The sequence below is a fragment of the Prionailurus bengalensis genome, chromosome E4 (assembly GCF_016509475.1).
Source record: "Prionailurus bengalensis isolate Pbe53 chromosome E4, Fcat_Pben_1.1_paternal_pri, whole genome shotgun sequence".
Lineage (NCBI taxonomy): Eukaryota > Metazoa > Chordata > Mammalia > Carnivora > Felidae > Prionailurus > Prionailurus bengalensis.
In genome coordinates this window covers 17,625,193-17,645,613 of record NC_057360.1, presented here as the reverse complement: position 1 = coordinate 17,645,613, position 20,421 = coordinate 17,625,193, and the positions used below count along the sequence as shown (strand labels likewise).

Below are 20,421 nucleotides of genomic sequence, written 5' to 3'. Positions count from 1 at the left end.
AATTACTGTTTGTCTTTTATTATTAAACATTTAGGCTGCCTCTTAAGTTTTTCATAGTTATAAGTTCATAATGTTTTGGGGCGTATTGTTTTTCCCCTTTTCTCTTGCAGTATTTGTAATACAAAATCCTGTAAGTGAGGGAAAAACTAGATGAAAGGGTTCAGAATATTTTTTAGCTTTTGATATCTACTGTTATTTTGATTTCCAGAAAAACAGAGCAGTTTTTACACAGTAGTTCCTCTTAACCGTGACAGGCACTGACGGTCTGGGATGGGGCGATGAAGGTAAGAGCTGACGAGGTGAGAAGAGGGACATGAGGTGTATCTGAGTTTTAGTTATAAACCTTGGTTGCTAGCTGTGACACCTTAGAAAAATTCCTTATCCTTTTTGAGTCTACTTCCTCATTTTTGTAGTGGGTTAATATGAATATTTAAATACTGTAAAGTGTTGTTAGGAAGCAGATGACATTATGCATATGAAACACTCATACATGGTAGCTTTTCAGTAAATGGTAGTACTGCTAGTAATAATATGTAAAAGTTAGAAAATTAACATTTGAGCATCTCCCTTGTCCTCCTATCTTAGTATTTTGCATAAGTTATGCAAATCTATTCCAGGTATATTTCCAGGTAGAAGGAACAGCAGGTACAAAAGCTTAAGAGTCTGAAAGAGCCCTGTGTGTTTGGAGCTGCTAGGATGTGACAGGACTAGTGGGAGATGAAACACGAAATGGTAGATGAAGAACGATTTTTTTTTAAGGGTCATTCTAGACTGTGTTAAGAACCTTGAACTTTTTCTGTGCAACTATATAAAGGATTTTAAGAAAAGTGATTGACTTCAACTTTTGATTAGTGGTTTTAGTTTAATTAACAGAAAAACAGATGTGGTAGGCAAGAGTACAAAGGCACTGGTGATGGAGCTTCACCTCGGTCCAAGAATTTGGGAGATATATTTGAAGTTAAATTTGCAGGATCTACTATTTCTTTAAAGGGATGAAGACTTATAGCAGTTAATTAACTTTTTGCATGTAGGTAAGTCACCTAACTTATCTGAGTTTCATTTCCCTCTTTTTAAATTATTTTTATTTTAATGTTTATTCATTTTTGAGAGAGAGAGACACAGAGTGTAAGTGGGGAGGGGCAGAGAGAGAGGGAGACACAGAATCCGGAAGCAGGCTCCAGGCTCTGAGCTGTCAGCACAGAGCCCGATGCGGGCTTGAACTCCCGTACCATGAGATCATGACCTGAGCTGAAGTCGGATGCTCAACTGACTCAGCCACCCAGGTGCCCCAGTTTCCCTCTTAAATTTGAAGGGGTTGTAGACCAGATTTCTGTTGCCCAGTGGCCATATGTAAACCCAACTTACATGCTTATCGTTAGACCCTATAGTTTACAAGTAGGTCCACTCATGAGAACATTGTCTGAGAAACTCCTTGGTTTGCATTATTTCTGTCTTGATTCAGCTTCTAAATTCACAGATGGTATAACTGCCTCTACTTCTGGGGTGTGCACTAGCCCCCAGCAGAGAATCCCTCTGCCAGTTAGACGTAACTTACCTTAGACGAGAAACTTTCCTGATGTTGAAAACATGCGGAAACAAGCTTTGTAGGGGGAATTTTTTTTAGACGTTTTTTAGAAATCCTTATTGAACAAATTGTAACACCTTTCGAGGACTGTACTTCTCTATGACTGTTTTACAAATAACAGTGGCAAGAAAAAAAACAGTTCATTTTTTTAAATCTCCCTAAAATTTGAACATTTTTTGTTCCCATATTCTTTAGTAATTTACTCTTATTGTAATGTTTCTAATACTGTTAATTACTGCTTTATGTTTTGCGTTGGTTTTGGCAACTTCACATTGTTAGTAAGTGTTCAGATAGACTCTTAATTACCACAGGTTAATGGGAAGTTATTGTTTGGATTTATATTGCATCTTAATAACATCTGCTCCTCTCATGTTCCTCTAATGAAAAGCTTCGGTTCTAATAACTTAATATTTTGAAGGATTATTATGAGATAGGAAAAATAATAGACTGATGCTTTTTTCCCTAACACTGCTGTGAAGTTTTGATTGTACAACTTAACCTACGTGTAAAATGGAAGCATCAATGCAGTAGCATCCCCGTTTTCTAACTGTGCAACTGTAGCCTTGCATTTTAGCTCTGTGAATGTTGAAATACTAAAAGAAATAGAATGGATGGTAATTCTAACACTTCAGACTAGTTCTTAGTTGATGCGATTGACTAGTTTTACTGGACTCAATTCTTTTTTTAAAGCTCCTTATTAAATATGTGTGTTAATTAGATTAGCGATTGCTTAGTTGCTTCCTCTTAATGGTCCTTTGGGACCCTTTGCTTTGTCTCATACAAATCAAATTTGTCCAGTAAAAATTTGGAATTCATGTAACCTACCCCACAAGGTTTTTTTAGGATGTTCTTTGACCCACTAAAAGCATATGAAAAAGTTTGCCTGTCCCTGTGGTTAGTTTTCTAGAGAGCTTATTGCTTTTATTAGATTTCTAAAGGGGATCAAAATATTAATGATTAAAAATGAGTGCTATGAAATGTAGTCTGGCAAGTTGGCTTGATAAGGCTATGCATTAAATTGTACTAGCAATACCGATTACTAAAAATTATATTAGTTTTCTGCTCTTGATTTGAAGTTTAGTTTTTATATAGCTTCGCAAACTTAAAATGAAACAAAGAAGTCACAGAGTAAGTATATTAGAAGTTCTTTATTTTAATCCTTTCATTTTTTCTTCTATTACTTCCACTCTAGATTCATGTTACCTAAGAGAGTGAGAAACTTAACCAAATCACTCTGCCTCGGTTTGCTTTGTCACCTTTTTTTTTTTTTTAATTTTTTTCATTTAACTTTATTTTTTATTTTTTAAAATTTATATCCAAATTAGTTAGTATATAGTGAAGCAATGATTTCAGTAGATTCCTTAATGCCCCTTACCCATTTAGCCCATACCCCCTCCCACAACCCCTCCAGCAACCCTCAGTTTGTTCTCTGTATTTAAGAGTCTTTTCTGTTTTGTCCCCCTCCCTGTTTTTATATTATTTTTGCTTCCCTTCCCTTATGTTCAGCTGTTTTGTCTCTTTAAAAGTCCTCATATGAGTGAAGTCATGTGATTTTTGTCTTTCTCTGACTAATTTCACTTAGCATAACACCCTCCATTTCCATCCACGTAGTTGCAAATGGCAAGATTTCATTCTTTTTGATTGCTGAGTAATACTCCATTGTGTATATATACCACATTTTCTTTATCCATTCATCCGTCAGTGGACATTTGGGCTTTTATAAAAAGGTCTCACAGACCACGAGATCCTGACATGAGCTGAAGTCAGAAGCAACTGAGCCTCTGACTTCTGCTCAGCTCATGATCTCATGGTTTGTGAGTTTGAGCCCAGCGTCGGGCTCTGTGCTGACAGCTTAGAGCCTGGAGCCTGCTTCAGATTCTGTGTGTTTGTGTGTGTGTGTGTCTCTCTCTCTGCCCCTCCCCTGCTCACTCTTTCTCTCAAAAATAAAATAAACATTAAAAAATTAAAAAAAAAATACAGAGATTAAACGTAGTTGCCAGAGGTGAAGTGGGTGGGGGATGGGTGAAAGACATAAAGGGGATTAAGAGTATGTGTATTGTGAACACTGAGTAATATATAGAATTGATGAATCACTATATTGTATACCTGAATCTAATATAACACTGTTATGTTAATTACACTTCAGTTAAAAAAATTTAAAAATTTAAAAAAGTCTCATGAATTCCTATTCTAACAAAATACACATTAAAAAGAAAAAATAACTCTGTAATAATTGCTGATATTCTGCATGTAATCTCACAAATAAAAAAGAAGAAGAGGTAAATAGGATTATAAAAACACCTTTTTCCCATCTAAAAATATTAAATCTGTTTACGAAAAGAAGTTTCAATGGGGTTTATGTGTATCAGCTACCTTATTAAAGGTATGTTTTATGGGGTATGCCATGAGTTATTAGTATAACTTTGAATAGGTGTAAAACATGTTTAACTTTTAACATGAACTTTATGGGAGGAATTGTTTAGAGTAAAATATCCAAATTTGAAATAAAAGGAGTGCATCCATAATTGGTTTACTCTTTCTCACAGTTTGTTGATAATCAGTATGTCTGGTGGTAGATCTGAAAGTATTTATAGAGAATCTAAAGAAAGAATATGAAATAAAATTTTCATGTGATATGGGTAAGAAGTAGTAAAAAAACAAGGATGTAGAACTATTACAAATTTTCTTATAGTTTGCTTATAAATTTAATTATAATTTTTTATATTTCTATTTTTGTAAATGGAACATTATTGTAGTGTAAATAATTGTCTATTTTGCATTATCACCTGAGTGTTTGATGAATTAATCTTGAAAACAAGTTTCTTGGGAAACTTAGTAAGTCAATTGTTAAGAAAATAAATTCAGTAACAGTACATTTTGCATGATCAGTTACACATGCTAATTTGCAATAAGATTCTTTGTGGTAGTTTCTGTTGTCCTATCTTCAAGTTCACGTATTCTTCCCTCAGATTTGTCAAGTCTGCTGATCATACCATTAAAGGCATTGTTCATTCTGTTACTATGTTTTTGGTTTCTACCATTTGTTTGATTCCTTCTCATAGTTTAAGTCTCTTTGCTGAAATTATCTGATCTTACACATTTTCTACCTTTTTCATTGGACTCTTTTCTTTAATGCACTGATGATAGTTATTTTCACATAGTGCCAACATCTGTGTCATACTGAATTTAGTTTAATGATTGCTTTGTCTCCTCAGATTGGTTTTCCCTGAATGCCTTGTCATATTTGGTTAAAAGCCATGCGTTGTGTGGGACAGTAGGTACTGAGGGAAATATTTTTTATGCTGTGGGTGAGCCTGCTTTTCATTCTCACAGACTTCATTGTGGGGATTGTGTTAATGTAGTCATGATTGAGGTTGTTTTGAAGTTTGTTGTTGCTATGATTACCCTCAGAGCACCATATTCTCGTGATACTTTGTGTGTAGAATATTGGCTGCTTTGCCAGAGGATTTTTCTCAGTGTGTTCTCTGCTGAGGTTTTGGTCTGCTCTTTGCATTGTTTCCCGGAACAAATCTGTCTCTTGTAGTAATCCTTGCTATATTCCTTTTTAATCTTATTTCTTAGTGCTTGTTTATGTGGTGGGGTGGTTATGAGAGGAAGGACATTCTTTGAAGTTTGGATTAATCCTCAGTCCAAGTTTGGTCCTATGAACCTAGGTCTTGGAGTTGTGGACTTCACAGTTCTTTCTGCCCATCTTCTAAATGTCATGCTAGCATATGTTTCTGACCTTCCCCTGAGAGTAAAACACTTTGTTTTCTGTTCCTCTCCCTCAACTGCAGTTACTTTCTACCAGTGCCCTCAGACCACCCCTCCTCCCCATCCATTTCCCTACAGACTAATGCTTTTGTTCTTTAGAGGACATAGTAGGTGTGTATCAGACAAATCTGAGGGGAGAATACGTGAACTTGAAGATAGGACAACAGAAACTACCACAAAGAATTTTATTGAAAATTAGCATGTGTAACTGATCATGCAAAATGTACTGTTACTGTATGTATTTTCTTAACAATGGCTTTAGGAAATGGTTGTGTTTCCAAGATTTTAGAAAAGTTTGGAAGAGCATACTGCACCCGTCTCCCAGTGTTTATGGCTGCAGGGACCTCATACTTTTGTACTAGCCACCTTGTAGCATTTTGTTAAATGCTAACTTAATCTTCCCACTGGCTTGTCCAGCTATTTCTGTTTCAGGTAAGCAAATACAGTAAAACCATGGTTTGTGTGCATAATTCCTTCTGGAAACATGCTTGTAATCCAAAGCACTTGTATATCAAAGCGAATTTCCCCATAAGAAATAATGGAAACTCAGATGATTTGTTCTGCAACCTAAAAATATTCATATAAACAGGATTAAATACTGTAATATAAGACAAAATAATAAAATACAAAATAGTAAGAATAAACAAATTAACCTGCACTTACCTTTGAAAACCTTTGTGGCTGGTATGAGGGAGACAAAAGAGAGGAGGGTTATTGTGTAGGACGACTTCCACTATCACTAACGGAATCACTGCTATCTACTGGCTCATTGGAATCTTTTTCTGCGTGGGGGCCACTGTATACGCTCGCATGGATGTTGACTACAGTACCGTATTAATCAATTCTTGTCATATGCTGTATTTAATGTAACTGGCAATAAGGCAGCAGGGAAAAGGGTCTACATCTGCAGGTAGCCTGACCTGGAATGAAGCAAGGCATTCCTAAACTGACTCTTGTACAGAAAAGCAAGGGACTGTCCATAAGTGCTTTGAAGTGACAAAAAGTACACTACTGCCAGTTGTGGGCACCTTCCAATGTTCTGAAAAATCACTGATTTCTGCCAAACACCACAGCCTGAGACCAAGCATCTGAGCATGGGAAATGATCACCCACAATCCTGCAGACAGAGAGAGAGAGAGAGAGAAAGAGAGAACCATCAGCCCAGTTGTGATCATGTGACATTTGGTGTCAGGTCCTACTCATATCGCAAGACCTCACTCGTTTATCAAGTTAAAATTTATTAAAAATGCTTGTTCGTCTTATGGAACACTTGCAGAACAAGTTGCTCGCATCCCAGGTTTTACCGTACTCTGGTATTCTCTCTCCATGCAGGCGCCAGTTTCTTCTGGTTTTAGATTGTTTCGCCTGTGATTCAGTTCTTTAATAGGTTCAAGAAATGTCATTAATTAGCAGTAGTTCAGCTTTTTTCTTGCAATCATAGGGGCATTGCTCTTTCCGGCTTTCTCCGTCTCTAAGCTCAGCTCTCTAGTTTTTAGTACTTGCATTACTTCTACAGATATATGGGGTTTTAACGTTCACTTTTAATTATCTTAGACTTCTTGCTATTTAAATTTGTGTATTGTCAGCATATTTCAGAACTATGCTAATAGTAATAGGCCTTTTATTTCTTATAACATTTTAGGGATAATTACCTTTTGCAAAATATGGTTTATAACGTATGTTCATCTGTAATCACCCCTCCCCGCCATACCACATGTAGTCATTTAGTTGAGTGACAGAAGTAATCTCAATTACAAAAGACAATTCAGTATCTGAATTGTTAGTAGCAATGAAACCATTTATCTGAAATTTGTTTTCTAATGAAAGTCTCAAGACCTATTTAGCCAGGAACAAGAATTTTTGAAGTGTGAGGAAAATACTGATGGTATCTAGAAGTTGTGACGTGACAGGATCTTAACCATTAGGATTTTTAATTATTTAGTCTCAGATAAGGAAAGTTTCTAGGAAGTTTGCCAGGCTTCTTACATGTAGCTGACAGTTGTGAAGACACTTTTATGGCAATTTGGTATTTTACTTACGAGTCGAGGGAATTTCTGTGGAAGTTCAGACAATATAGACTGTTGCGGTGATTTACTACAACATGAAAAATGTTGGATTGTTTTCAGTTTTATTAAATGCAGTCCTATTCTTCAGTAATCCCTAAATTTAAAATCAAATCTACGTAAGTACAAAGTTTTGACCATTAAAGAATGGAGTCTTAGAAATGTAAAAACAAGTTTTGTGCATGTCTAAGCACAAATCTGATCTCATTTCCCTCTCAATTTTGATTCCATATTCTGTTCTGTCCCCTGCTACTCTGTCATGTAGCGCTGCTAGTTCAGGCTTTCATCATCCCCTGCCATTACCTAATAGTCCCAGGCTAATTTACCTGAGCTATTTATTTATTTTTTTTAATTTTTTTTAACCTTTATTTATTTTTGAGACAGAGAGAGACAGAGCATGAATGGGGGAGGGGCAGAGAGAGAGGGAGACACAGAATCAGAAGCAGGCTCCAGACTCCGAGCCATCAGCCCAGAGCCCGACGTGGGGTTCGAACCCATGGACCGCGAGATCGTGACCTGAGCTGAAGTTGGACGCTTAACCGACTGAGCCACCCAGGCGCCCCTTACCTGAGCTATTTAAAATGCTCAGTCATGTCCTGATGATTATAGAATAAAATATAAGCTTCTTTATGTGACATTTAACACCCTCCTTTATCAAGCCCCTACCCACTTCTTCAGCATGGTCACCTGCCACTTACATAGGCACATTCTGCACTCCGGCAACACTGAACTGAACCCTCAAACACCCCATCATGGTTTATTTGTTTGTTTATTTGTTTATTAACCCTTGTGCCTTTGACCTTGCTGCTCACTGTGCCCACATGCCCTTTTCTTTCCTGTTTGTTACATATTAGAATGTCATTAGACAGGAAGTCTTTTAAGTACGGTGCTGAGTTTTGTAACTACACAAGTAGTAGAGTGTTGAGTAGATGACTACCATTAGATTTCCTTACCTTTTGGCCTTTGTAGAAATGAATTCTATAACATGTCTAATGGGGTGTCCTTCAAACTTTTTGAATACTTCTGGTGACAAGGAGCTCCTGCTGCACAAGGAAGCCCATTATATTTTCCCGTGACTTCAAGTCTTACAATGTTGGCCCATAAGAACAGCTCTTACTTTTTCCCATCACCTCAGAAACCGTAAATATTTAAAAAAATGTGTAATATTTAAGAACCTGTAACTCCACATGCAGTAAAAGTCAACATCTTCTAGTTTTCTTTGTGTTAACCCACTCTTTACCTTAGTCTTATTGAATCCTTTGCAGGAATAACATCACTTGAAAATAGAGGTGAAGAGTTTGGGACACCTGGGTGGCTCTGTTGATAAAGCATCCAACTTCAGCTCCGGTTGTGATCTCACATTTCATGAGTTTGAGCCCTGCATTGGGCTCTCAGCACAGAGCCCGCTTTGGATCCTCTGGATCCTCTGTCCCCTTCTCACTCTGCTCCTCCCCCACTTGCGCGCGTGCGCTCTCGCTCTCTCTCGCTCTCTCTCGCTCAAAAATAAACATTAAAAAAGAACAAGGAAATAGAGGTGAAGAGTTCAAATCTGCATTCTGTGAAGTTGTGCCCATGTCATGTATTTTCCTTTGGTATGGACTAGTTTAAAATGTGGGAAAGGGAGCATGAAGAAAAGAGAATAGGACGTTTATTAGTACTCAGATTTTCATTTTATTTCATTTTATTTTAAAATTTCATAGATTCCCATTTATGAAATTAAGTTTTCTACTAAACTACTGTGAGCTACTTCTGTAGTTCGAATTCCAGTACTGATAACTGAGTAAATTTATATAGATTATGTAAAAGTATTAAAACAAGCTTTAGGTATGTGATCATTGTCACTGAACGCAGAAGCCTCATTAGATTAAAAACTGTTGTCCTGTTTATCTTGGTCTTGTTTTGGCCTTGGCATGGGATCAGGTAAATAGGCACTCAGTAATGGTTTTGTTGTTGTTGTTGTTATTGTTGTTTGTTTTAACAAGTAAATCTTTCCTCTCCACTTCCCTCTCAACAACCTCTTAACCAATAGCAGAAAAATGCAGACTTCTCCTTTCTCTGAATTCAACATCTATAGACAGTTTTTAATATCTGTACTAGCGTTTTTTCAAAGTATGATCTTACTGATCATCTATTTCAGAATTATTAATTACCTGAGATTTGTATTAAAAATGCGAGTTTCTAGACCTCAGACTTATTAAGTTAGAGTTTCTGAGGGTGAGAGCCAGGAACATCCATTTTGTTGTTGTTGCTATTATATCTTTATGAAATGCATAGTTCTCTTCTTTCCTTTTATTAAGTAGCCTAGAATTACATGGGAGAAGCAGAGATCCCATCCCCAGCACATCCAGTCTTGATCCCACTGGAAATTTCTAGTAATGTTTATAATTTATAATAATGTTTATAATGTTCATATCTGGGAGGGTGGAAAGAGGTGTTCCAGCAGTGGCCACTACAGACCTGCGTTCTTCATTTCACAGGGGTCATTAGGTATTACTATCTTAAACCCTTCCAAGAGCAACATAAGGAGGCTTTCTAAGTTCCCAGGAAGTCAGTCACTTTGGAAGATGTTTTAAGGACCAACTCCAAGGGAAACATTGGGTAATAGGCTGGGATTCTTTCTGATTTCCTCAGTAACAAAAATGCAGTCTAGGAGATTCTTGTAGTGCTTGTAGCAAATCAAGATCTTAAAGCTGGAGTTAAAGACCTGTCTTTCAAAAGGTGGCAGTGGTGACAGCAGGGCATAGAGCTTTCGTGCCTTTTCTGGGCTCTGCGCTTGGTGTGGAGCCTGCTTAAGACTCTCTCCCTCTCCCTCTGCTCCTCCCCTGCTTGCATGCACATACTCTCCCTCTCTCAAAGTACAATTAAAAAAAAAAAAAAAAAGTAAGTTTGCTCATTGCCTAGTACTATTCCTTTTCTTGCCTGGAACTGTGTTCACATTGTTCGTAAGAAATCTGTGTTGCCTTGCTCTCCCTCTCCCACTTACCTAAATCCTCTCATCCTTTCCCAGCCCCATCCCTACTTTTTTGTTCCTGTTAACCGTTTCATCTCTATGCTTTCTGGTTTCTAAGTTACTGATACACCTACAGAATGCATTTTGCCAGCTGCCATTCAAGTGTATTATTCTCTAATTGTACTTTATTTAGCGTTGCCCCTGTTTATTCCTTGCTTCTAGTTTGAGAGCAAAAAATATCAACATGTGCAGCTATTGTAATAAGAGCTACTTAGTGCTCTAGGAAAGAGTTAAGATAACATTTAAGTCTACTTAAGCTAGGGAGCCTACTTTATGTTTTTTGTCAATTTTATAAGATCATGAATATGGTGACTGATATATTCAGATAGTCATACTGCAGTCAGCTGCCTTTTAATTGTAAAGAAATTTAGGTTATAGTGTTTTAATAACTGCCACTTATTTGGTGCCTATAATATTCCGTTTCCTTTTTGGTTAGATGCTTTACTTGGTTTCTTCTGAGTCTTTAAAAATTCTGTGAAGCACCTAAAATTACCTGTTTTATTGTTGAAGAAATTGAGTCTCCAAGAAGGTGGAGCAGTGCTATGGCAGAACTGAAATGCAGTCTGGGGCCCCGTGTCTTAGATTCATTGCTGTTTGTCATGTGTTATGTGGTAGCCCTAGAGCAGCACCGAACTCTCCAGACGGTTTTGCCAGAGTGTTCTGGAGGGTTGTGCAGATAGCACCCTTCGAAATGCACACTCAATGGTCAGAGGCCCTCCGTGGTATACACCAAGTAATTGTTTTCTGTCAGCTGTGTGATTGCAAGCACATTGTTCGTGAGCTTTATTCAGGAGAGCATCCAAGGTGCAGAGGTATTGATACGTGAGGGAAGTTGTGGGTGTCTGGAGATAATATTTGAGTTGTTGTGTGGCAAGGAAACTTAAGTTGATTAGGGCTGGATAATGAGAAGGGAGAAGAGTTTGGAAACCACTGGGAATGAAGGGAAGGTGGTGAGTGATTTTTGGGGGGTATATCTCAATCCTCCTTTCCTTGTACATGTTCTTTACAACCTTTGTTCCTAGAGTAAAGATCACTTTGACTTTATATGGTTTAATGGTTCTTTTTCCATTATCTGTCTGAATCCTGTTTTTTTTTTTCTCTAGTTTATTTGAATGCATTAAAGTGTATTTAAATGAGAATCTGCTGCAGTCAGGAAATTGCTGTAGGAAAGACTAGATAACAAAAGGCTTCTTAATAATGAAGCGCACCAAAAATGGAACCTGCAGGAACCAACCATGTGGACAAATGGAAAAATACCTTTTGTCTACAAATTGCAGTGATCCTACATAAACATGGAGGTCTCTGTCTGGCTTAGGGCAGCTGACTAAGTCCGATCGTTCCCCTCCATACAGCCTTAGAAACCAGCATTCCAAGTACTGCTTTCGTGCCATTTTGTTTAATATCTGTGACAGTTAAGTGTGCTGGAGTTTTAATAGACAACCAAGTGAGGTTACTTCTGCATCCGTCTTTTTTTTTTCTTTTTACTTAGTAGTTGTGCATTTTATTATTTTTTATTTTTTTACCCTTTTATTTAATTTATTTTTTTAAATTTACATCTAAGTTAGCATATAGTGCAACAATGATTTCAGGAGTAGATTCCTTAATGCCCCTTACCCATTTAGCCCATCCCCCCCTCCCACAACCCGTCTAGCAACCCTGTTTGTTCTCCATATTTAAGAGTCTCATATGTTTTGTCTCCCTCCCTGTTTTTATATTATTTTTGCTTCCCTTCCCTTATGTTCATCTGTTTTGTGTCTTAAAGTCCTCATATGAGTGAAGTCATATGATATTTGTCTTTCTTTGACTACTTTCACTTAGCATAATACCCTCTAGTTCCATCCACATAGTTGCAAATGGCAAGATTTCATTCTTCTTGATTGCCGAGTAATATTCCATTATGTGTATATACCACATCTTCTTTATCCATTCATCTGTTGATGGGCATTTGGGCTCTTTCCATATTTTGGCTATTGTTGATAGTGCTGCTACAAACATTGGGGTGCATGTGTCCCTTCAGAACAGCACACCTGTATCCCTTAGATAAATACCTAGTAGTGCAATTGCTGGGTCAAAGGGTAGTTCTACTTTTAATTTTTTGAGGAACTTCCATACTGTTTTCCAGAGTGGCTGCACCAGTTTGCATTCCCACCAGCAGACTCCTGCGTCCATCTTAACTGGTTTTTAGATATTTTATGGTCTTAAAAATAGGTTTCATTTGTTTGTTTGATTAAGCCACGGGAATGAATATAGAAATACTTTTTTTCCGAGAGACCACATTGACTTAATTAATCAGGGTTATCAGTAGAGGTCAGTCAGTATTTTAGAGATGAAGAAGCTGATCAGGGGTAACTTCCATGAAGTTTTTCTCATTAAAAATTGATTTGTCATTAAGAAAGTGACTGTTCCAAAATACAGTTTATGTGATTTTTTAGGTCTATAAAAAATTTTAGGAATGACCATTACTGGGGTAAAGCTAGCTACTAAGTATTAATTTCTTAGCACTAAATTTGAATTCTTAGATTTTTTTCAGGGTGTGTGTTCTGTCAGCAGGGGAGGGGTGGATAGCAGCGGAGGGAGCTGCAGTGGCATTTCTAATGCCCTGAGGTGTGGTACACAGCACTAGGGTGTGCTGTAAGCAGGCCACTGCTGGGTTTATTTATAACTAATTGTGTGAGGATCTGTCCTTGTTTGTGGTTCTGAAATCCCCATATATTTCTTACGCTGAGCAATTATTGTATCAGACAGTTGTTGAATAGCCTTATTTTTTGAAACTCTTTAGAAGTCATTAGTCTACTCTGGTCTTCATTTTGATGAAAGATTTTAAGATTTCGTACTCACTTGTATTATTTGTGCTCTGCTTAGTTACATGAGAAATTCAAATCTAGATTCAAGACCCTTCACTAAAATGACCTCTTACTAAAAATTCTGAACACAAATATTATCGAGGCTTAATTCAAAAGGGAAAGGAATGTCTTATGACTGAATCTATCTTAGGATTTGTTTATAAATATATTTGAGAGGTGTCTCCACCACTCCATCATTTTCTGGGATGTTTCAGCCGAGGCCGAGAAATGTAGTACTTAACCAGGCGTTCTTAAATACTTTGCAGTGTCTCCGTCATTTTGAACCTGCTTGCTACCATGTTCTTCCATTTCATCTTCCCTGTAGTTCTGTGTGTGCTCTCCCCCTTTTGCTGCCAGATCATATATGCCCCTTACTCCTCCACAAACTCCAGTAAATCTAGTAGATGACAGCTGGCTTCTACTCAAACCAGATACATGAATATAGGAATCAAGTGACCCTCATGTATGACACATCAAAGCTGACATAGTAATTAGAGATGGATTTATTTGAATGTGAAGGCAAGTACATATTTTGTACACTGCCCTAGTACCATCAGTTACCCATTCTTCCTTGTGGAAGCTCAGAATTCGATCCTCACAATATGAACTTAAGTCCCATTAGAAGGTGGAATATGTATTGTCTCTTTACTGTTATACTTAAAGACTAGATAGAATTTTATCTACTTTTATGGCCATGGATATGCTAAAATCAGGGGCAGTCACAGAAGTAATGGCATAGCTATATTAATTTTCTTCTGCTAGGTTGGTGCCTGTTCCTGTTGTTAAATAGTTTTAATATCCACCCCTGAGAACAGTATGTGTTATGTATGCTCTAAATGTGAACACAGGTTCCTGTGGATACCAAATTTAAAAAGGTCTTAACAGGAAACAGGAAGTTTGAGGTAGAGAGGCGAGATGATAATCTGGTGATTCCGGTAGAGGTAGATTCTTGGCAGAGGTGGATCTCCTTCCAGTTCCTTCCTCTGTGTGTATGTGTTTCTGTCTGTGCATTTCCGAATTGACACTTAGACATGATTTTTGACTGCTTTGAAGTCTAAGTCATTGATGTATTGTTAGCCTTTCAAAATGGTAAAACATCTTAGAAGAAATCCTACAAAGAAATTGTAGATTAATCTGTATATGTGTATATGGTCATTTTCCCAGTGGAGCAGTTGATACCAAATCCTTTTTAATGAATGTGAATTTTCATGTAGAGAACAGATCCAGTGGTAAAATTCAGTGGGCTGGTATTTTATTTATAGTCATTATCGCATTAGGCTCTTTTACTTTTAGATAAAATTTGAATTTCATATGCATTGATGTCTTCTGATTAGTACTGTCCTTTCATAAATCTAGGTATAGGAAATATCTAGCACCTAGAGCATCATTAGTTTGCCATAAAAAAAATCTGGTCCACTTTGTCTTAGAATGATTATAAAAAATCTTCAATATGGATGTTTCCATTATTCAGGAAAATCTTAATTATAAAGCTTAAGAATTTTGAAATTGAAAATATGATAAGCCACCAAATTTAGAAGTCCTTTTAAAATTAAAAAAAATTTTTTTAAATGTTTATTTATTTTGAGAGAGCATGAGCAGGGGAGAGGGGAGACAAAGAGAATCCCAAGGAGGCTCCACGCACAGTGTGAAGCCTGACATGGGGATCATCCCATGACTGCAAGATCACATCCTGAGCTGATATCAAGAGTTGGATGGACGCTTAACCAACAGAGCTACCCAGGGGTCCCTGCAAGTTCTTTTGATTAGCTGAGTAATTCATTTCCTCTTATTATATAAGTTAGTTATAAAGAACAGGTATTTAAATGAATAAAAAATGAAGTATGATGAATATAATATATTTTATTAAAATAATGACTCATTTTATTAATCATGGATTATGACTATATCATTCTATTGATGATAGTCTTTATAAAAAGTTTATGCTAGATAGGGACCCAGTATCATCTTAAAGTGAGGAAATTGGTAGGGAAGAAAAAAAGGATTTGGATTTAACTGGATGATCTTGCAAGTGTTTCCTTGTGACGAAGAAACTCCACAGTCTCCCAGATCTTGAATTGGGATTGGCAGGGAGGAGTAGAGTACTATAGAATACTCTCTTCCACCTTAGATCTGTGGCCAAGCCCTTTTCTCCAATGACAGCACTTGAAGTCATACTTTTAGGGAGATTATATAAAGGACCAAATTCTACACAGAGAAAGGCTTTAAGGACTCTTAAGTATATGAGATTTGAAATGTAACATCCATATATAATAGAGTCGAGGTTTTGCCATAGATTTCAAATGTTCACCTAAGATGCCTTTCTCCTTCCATTCTGATTTTGTAAATTTGGGTTGGGGCCAGGCATGCTATAAGCTTATTAAATCAGTATGCTACAGACCCACAATTGATATATTGTTATCAGTCTTCATGTATTGATTCATGGCTTTGCTATTCCATACCTGTGTTTGTGGCTTTGGACAAGTTACCAAGTGTCTTTAAGATCATGTTCCCTTGTTTTAAATTGAGGATGAAAATGGTAATTTCCTCATGAAGACTGCATTGTGGAGGCTGAGTGAAATAATTCATATTAAGTCCTTAGCACATTAACTGGCCTGTAGTCGTCAACAGTGGGTTATGTGATAATGATAGAAGTTTGGTTTTTTGTGGGGCGCCTGGGTGGCGCAGTTGGTTAAGCGTCCGGCTTCAGCCAGGTCACGATCTCGCGGTCGGCGAGTTCGAGCCCCGCGTCAGGCTCTGGGCTGATGGCTCAGAGCCTGGAGCCTGTTTCCGATTCTGTGTCTCCCTCTCTCTCTGCCCCTCCCCCATTCATGCTCTGTCTCTCTCTGTCCCAAAAATAAATAAACGTTGAAAAAAAAAAATTTTAAAAAGAAGTTTGGTTTTTTGTTTTTTACTACTTCTCCAAGATAGTAAAATGAGATAGTAGTAAAATGAGAATCTTAGATTCTAAGATAAAAAAATTCATTTATTGTCTGTCTTATAAATTCAATTCAAACAAATAATTCAGCCTTAGGATCCTCTCTAGAAGGCAGGGAAAGCTAACTAACATTTCAGTTTAAAGAGTAGGATCTCTTATTGATTGTGGTTTTGTGCTCATTCTTTCTTAGACATATTTATATATATATATAAATATATGAATATATATATGAATAAATGATATAAATAAATAAATTCATATAAATATATGAATATATATATAAATATATGAATATATATATATATATATTCATGAAGTCAGTTCAGAAAAACCACATGCTGAAAGAAAGCTCAGGGACAAAACAACAACAACAACAACTGCTGGGCTTACAAATGGCATTCATTTAAAAATCTTTGAAGATCATTTTGGAACCAGTATTTGGGTATCTTTTTGTGGGCTCTCACGTGCTCCCGTATTCAGCCTAGATTTATGGCTGGATTAAGGTCAGTGAACACACTCCAGTCAAGTTGGAGGACTCTTCTTATGAATCACATCCAGACAAAAGTGTAATGCATATAATTCTGAGATCCAGAAATGATATAAACTTGATAAAAGAGATCTACTCTATTGTCCTAATAAAAGAATGATTTCTGCATGTTAGGAAAGCCACTGTGTCTCAGTAAGAGGAAGCAACTACATGTCAGCACTTTGAGTAGTTTCTCTTGTTTGTATATAAATCAGAGGGTGCTGTTGAGAAGTTTATAAAGGTTTAGGGATGGTTTTGAAGAAAATAAAAAGGGGTCGAGGAAACTGGATGATTGAACAGTATGATTTAACAGAGCATTGATAAAAGAAAACTGTTAAAAATCTCTGCATATTATATTTGCATCTCATGTCAGAGGAGAGGAAAAGGATGTTCCTAAAGCAACTAGAGATCATACATGAACAGGAAAGCTGAAGGGGCAAATGCAATTGAAAGCGTTCTGTGGCTGCAGGATCCTGAGGCAAAGTCAGATTTGACTGTATACCAAGTCCATGAATTCATATGCGAAGAGAAAAGCCATTGTAGTTTTCCAGAAGTATTTTAAATATAAATATCCCCACCCTTCCATCCCACCCCAAAGAGAAAAAAATGTGGCAAAGGCCCCCAATCTTGGTATAAAAAGAGCCGAGAGTATGTATGGTCTTTTATTTGCAGTGACACCGTGGTCAGAAGTCCAAATTAACACCCTTTTCTGGCAGTGAGAAAAGGAGGTAGCTGTTCATAAAAAAGAGAAGGCCAGATAAGACAAAAAAACTCTATTGAAAGAATATTAAGGAATTAACAGATAGATGTAGATTGTGAGTTGTTCTTGGTTGAAGTCTAGTTACCTCACATTTTTATATACTTTATTAATATTTATTTAAGGAAGAATATGAAATTCAGCCACTTTTCTCACTGTTCTGTGTCCTCTAGGGAGTTGTATTTGCAGATACTTTGTGTTGTACATAGTGATTTACCAGTTTCATCGTTTTGAGTGTTTGCCTAGAGAATTTAAATGGATGTACAGGTTTAACTCAGTGGACACTTTAAGAAGAAAATTCAGTGCTTGTAGTACAAACTGTTGAAGACAGACCACTTACATTAATTTTTACTATCTCAGCTGCAGCTCTTGGCTTTTAGAAGACAAATGTGAATAGTATTTCAGTGTACTTTACATCTGCCCTCTCACTAATAACGTTCTGTCACTTGACAGGAAGACTCAGTCTTAAAGATCATATGTCTTAGCTTTGTTTTTCCCCTCAATAAAATCTCCAAAGAACTTGCCTTCCTGAGTTTTACAACACAGACCATAAAGTTGCTTTGGAGGAGAAAATGGTTTCTGAGTTTTTTGAGATTTTTATTTGGCAAGGTTGTGCTTTTAAAACATCTCAGGGGAAGGGGGGATCATGTGCCATTTGGAACTTCTGTCTTAGGGTAGTGTTCTGATTAAGACTACTAGAGTCCGATTGTCAGATTTGCTTCCTGTGGCCACTAAATACTAGCTCCGAGGCTTTGGGCAGGTTACCAACCTTTCTGTACCTCTGTTTTCTCTTCTATGAAATCAGAATAATAGTATCTTCCACATCATATTGTGGAACAAAATTAGAAAATATATGAAAAGTTATTGAGATAGGTGAGAAACTCAAGGTTAATGACCAGTCAAGAAATAATAAATGTTGCTGTCATTATCTTCAACACTTCCTACACTAATCCATATAACTGAACAACTTGCACCTGTTTTTAATTCATTAGATATTAATTTTGCAATATATAAAATATATTCCTAAGTATATAAAATATATTTAGATGGTTTGCAACCCTATATAAATATTTATAAACATCTGTGGGATAAGCCTGAATGAAAGAAATCCTTCTAACAGAATTACTCCTGAAAGTATTGACCCTAGAGGGGGAGACATTACTTCTAATAGGGAGAATTATAGAAGACTTTATGAAGATATCGGCTCTTGTGCTGGACTTCATAAAGACATACAGGGTTTCTGAAGGCTTAAGACACAGGTGAAGGACAGGTAAAGACCTGGACAGAAGACCAGAAGCCATCATCTATTTAGTACCAACCAGGCATTATATGCTAAGTGTTCTCTCAATTCAAAATCTTCACCATAAGTCTTTTAAGGTATATACTTTTTTTTAAATGTTTATTTTTGAGAGAGAGAGAGTGAGCATGAGTGGGGGAGGGCAGAGAGAGAGAGAGGGAGACACAGAATCCATAGCAGGCTCTAGCACAGAGCCCTATGCAGAGCTCGAGCTCACAAACCGTGAGGTCATGACCTGAGCCTAAGTCAGATACTCAACTGACTGAGCCACCCCGGCGCCCCTACGGTATATACTTTTGACCTCTATTTACAAGTGAAATTAAGGGTCAGAGAAGTTAACTGATTTACCCAAGGTAACACAACAAAAAAAGCAATAGTAGAGTTAGAATTTGAATCCAGGTCTACCTGGCTCTTTTTCTGTACGGCCTTCAGGCTGGAGAACAGTGTGAACAAAAGTATAGATGAAAGAAACTGCAATAGATGTCTCAGAAACTTCTAATCGAGTAACCTAAGTAAAGAAAGTGGGGTAGGAACTCTGTTGGAGGATGAGAGAGGTTCCAGATTACATAGTCTTGAATGCCATGCTGAAACAAGAAGTGCAGTCTTCTCTCCTTCCTTCCCCCACACCTTTCCTTCCTTCCTTCATGCCCAGCTTGGAGCACAAGGTGGGGCTTGAACTCATGACCCCGAGTTCAAGAGTCAGATGCTTAACTGACTAAGCCACCCAGGGGCCCCAAAGTGTAGGCTTTCTTATGTAAGCATTAGTAAGCTCCTAAAGCCTGCCGTCTAGGGAGATGATATTATCACATGGGAATAATTTCATGGCAATGTATAGAGGGCATTATACTGAGAAGAGATTGTACGTGTAGTTAGGTAGGCTATTAAATAATTTTTTTTTCTGTATTCAATTTCCTTTTAAAAATACTTAAAAGTTGGCCTCACATATTACAAACATGTTTATTTAAAAGTGAGTATGGGGTGCCTGGGTGGCTTAGTCGGTTAAGCGGCCAACTCTTGATTTTGGCTTAGGTCATGATCTCAAGGTTATGAAATTGAGCCCCTTGTCGGGCTCTCTGCTGAGTGTGGAGCCTGTTTAAGATTCCCCCCCTCCCCGCCCCTTCCCCTCTCTCCACTTGTGCTTGCTCGCTCTCACAAGTGTGTGCTCTCTCTCCCTCTGGAATGAATGAATGAATGAATGAATGAATGAATGTTTCCATATATTCATTTCAAGAAAACAACTTTTGGTGGTATCTGGCTGGCTTGGTCAGTAGAGAATATAACTTGATCCTCGGGGTTGTGGGTTCAAGCCCTCTGTTGAGTGTGGAGCCTACTTAAAAAAAAAAGCTTAAAAAAACACAGCTTTTGAGCTGTGTCTGAGGATACAGTTATTGTCTTCCACTTACCAGCATACAACTTCTTTTTTCTTTTTGTAAGAATTTCACTTGCTTAACTTAATAGATGTGGATTGAAGAATTTTTTTAAGAGATAGGATTAAAGACAATGACTCTAGGTGCCTGGGGAGTGTGAGAGGGGGATGAGACATCACTGAAGGAATAGAACGCTATTAGAAAAATTAATTCTGTCTTTTCCTTGCCATTGATTCCTTGTTATCCATAAATAACATCCTAACT

The 20,421-nt window shown here is 37.2% G+C and overlaps 1 protein-coding gene and 1 non-coding gene across 4 annotated transcripts in view; both read left to right on the top strand.

Annotated features, from left to right (window-relative positions):
- COP1 (COP1 E3 ubiquitin ligase) overlaps nt 1–20,421 on the top strand; it is a 259,690-nt gene that overhangs the window by 221,762 nt on the left and 17,507 nt on the right. The window lies entirely within an intron of this gene.
- Nucleotides 11,645–11,785, top strand: LOC122476643. Its single transcript, XR_006295567.1, has one exon.